At 41.1% G+C, this 3,015-nt stretch overlaps 1 pseudogene; it reads right to left on the bottom strand.

Annotated features, from left to right (window-relative positions):
• Positions 1–630: 630 nt before the first annotated feature.
• On the bottom strand, positions 631–858 carry LOC132597317 (ragulator complex protein LAMTOR5 pseudogene; annotated as a pseudogene).
• Positions 859–3,015: the final 2,157 nt, after the last annotated feature.

The following is a 3,015-nucleotide window of genomic DNA, read 5'->3' on the forward strand; positions in this document are numbered from 1 at the left end:
CACAGGGAGATCAGCTCGGTGCTTTGTGACCACCTGGAGGGGTGGGATAGGGAGGGTGGGAGGGAGGGTGGGAGGGAGGGAGACGCAAGAGGGAAGAGATATGGGGATATATGTATATGTATAGCTGATTCACTTTGTTATAAAGCAGAAACTAATACAGCATTGTAAAGCAATTATACTCCAATAAAGATGTTAAAAGAAAAAAAAAAGAAAAGAACAAAGAGAGGGTTTTCGATTTAGAAAGAAATTTCCAAACTCTCATTCATTGGCTGGAGAAATGAAGAGACATAACCAAGTCATACATGGCTTATTGATAGCCGTGTGGGACAAGAGCCAAGAATCTGTGATCTCCAGCTCATTGGACCAAAAAACAAAACAAAACAAAAAGCTATTTTCTTAACTAGTATTTTGATAAGTCAATCCATAGAATGTCCAAAAGCAGCTTACTCTAAAATTAATGGAAAAGTGTCCAATGCACATTCCATGACTGGCCTAACTACTGGAACTCTCGCAGTTCTATAAGATAATTAACACAAGGTATGATTGAGTCCCTGTGACAGGCTGCTGGGGAACGGATACGAAATGTCAAGAGGCCGTTTTGTGCACCGCCGTTGTAATGCCATCGCGTTTCTAGATGATGATAATGTTCCCTGATTCTAGACACACCATAGGAATATCAGTGGGGGCCAAGGTCAGCTTAGCTGCTTGCTGGGCTAGAACAAATATCACCCCAGCATGCTCAGCTGACAGGGTTCTGCAGCAGCCCAGATCGAGTCCTTGTGAACCTGTGCACAGGACTCCAACGGTGGATGGATTCTTCACCGCATCCTTCAGGTGCTGCTCCAGGATCGCCTCCATCCCGCTGTCCGCCCCCCGGGCAGGACCCCGAGGTGTGTCACCTTCTCCTTCTTTGTTCTGAAGTTCCAGTCCCCAGTTTAGCTTGCAGGTTACTGCATGGTCTGCAGATCCATCAATAGGAGGCAGCCTACTTTCAGTCAAAAACACTCCAAACACTTTCCCTTCTCAGGGCCTTTGTTAAAGGCTAGATTAAACAAAAAGGCTCAGCAGGTCTAGATCAGCAAAACTATCTTGAAATTATTCAATATTCAAAATTTCAAAAGTGAAAACACTAACCTAGTCGTGGTGGAAAAACTGTGAATCTGGTGGAACTTGCTTCCACCTATTTTGTGGTTTAGTCCTGTTTCACTTTTGAATTACATCGCTATTCATGTGTCTTGGGGAAGAGGAAAACAATAGTCTTTTCAGAATTTAAGTCTTCTTTAGATCTTAATTTAATCCTGTTTTCACTGTGTGAATGAAGGCGTCTCCTTACCTTCCAGCCGTGGGTCTCACCTTCCATTAACCTTACTTAGGGAAGCCTTCTTGACCCTCCTGCTCTACCTCATTCCCGTTAAAATGCCACTTGCTCCTCTATTCCTCCCTTCCGTGGCCTCGGTCTGGGCTGCCATCATCCTTGACCTAGACTACTGTAGCAGCTGCGTCACTGGTCTCACTACTCTTACTTCTAATCCTTTCAATCCATTCTCCACACGGCAGCAGACTGTTAGAATAGGTCAGATCACTCTCTGCTTAAAATCCTTCAGGGGCTTCCCACTTCATTAGAATAAAATCCCCACTTCTCTCGCTGTCCCACGAAAGCCCTGTGATCTGGCTCCTGCCACCCACCCACCCCCAGCCCCCGACAGCTCTGGTCACTGGATTTCCATTAAGGTTTCTTCTCCATCCGGTCGCGATCATTCACCCTCAAGACTTTGCACTTCCTGTTTCCTCTGACTGGAAATTTTCTACCTCTTCCTAAAATGACAACTTCTTTCATCTTCAGATCTCAGCTGAAATATCACCTTCTCTATGGAAATCTTATCAGCTCACAGCCTCTAAAGATGGCCTCACTTTTGTCCCTTTCTTTGTTCGTTTGTTTTCCCGTAACGTTTATCACAAGTTATTGTTACGTCTTTGTTTATTTGTAATTAATTAACTTATTGGTCTTTGGGGCTGAAAGTGAGCTCCATTAAAAAAAAGAGGTGTCTCTGACTCATTCACATTGGTATTTCCGTTGTCTAGCACATTAACTGGCTCATAATAAGCCACTCAATACATATTTATTGAATGAGTAATCCTTTATTACACACTTTATGTATGTTTATATAAAATTTTACAATTTTAATTATGTTTGTGTGTGTTCTTTTATTGACTTAATGTCTTCTTCTACTTTACTAAAGTTCTACAAGAGCAAAGATCAAGTCTACTTTGTTCACTGATGTGTTACTGGGACCTTGTAAGTAATAAGGCCCTTGCTGTTATTTATTTCATAAGTAAACGCATTAAATAATTATCAATCAATGGAAGACACTTAAAAAGGTAATACTAAAGAGTCCAGATAGGCCATTGAGTTATAAAACAAAGCAGATGAACTCTGCTTTCAAAATCCTAAACTGGGGAAAGGCAGGTTTCAGCAGGTAATGACTTCCTATAATCCCTTTAATTGCTTAATTCTATCTATAAAAATTAAGATCTAATAACCAGCCTGTTGGATAGAGAATTAATTTTCTTTTTTTTTTTAAAATCAAGGATCCAGTCTTGTATGTTAGCATCTACTTGAAACGAACTTGGTTTATGGGGATAGAATGTACTTAAAAACATCTATGATGTTTAACAACCTAGTCCTTATTTTTTGGATATTGGCCTCAATATAATCTTGATGGAAAGTTCTGTTCAAGAGGTTTCCAGAATTGATATTGGAGCATAATGTTGGCCTACACTTCTGATCTGTGGGAAAGCTTTTGTGCCATAATGTCAAATGGCTATTGTGGTAAATGACAAAAATGACCTCGAGACCCTGTACCTCCTTCCACCCAGCAGTGGAGTCCATTTCCTAACTGTTGAATCTGTGCTGGCCCTGGAACTTATTTTGCTCAATAGAATACGGCAAGAGTGATAGTGTGCCAGTTCTAAGTCTCCATTTCAAAAGACCTTATAGCTTCATTCTTACTCTCT

Source organism: Globicephala melas, chromosome 5, assembly GCF_963455315.2.
Source record: "Globicephala melas chromosome 5, mGloMel1.2, whole genome shotgun sequence".
Classification (NCBI taxonomy): domain Eukaryota; kingdom Metazoa; phylum Chordata; class Mammalia; order Artiodactyla; family Delphinidae; genus Globicephala; species Globicephala melas.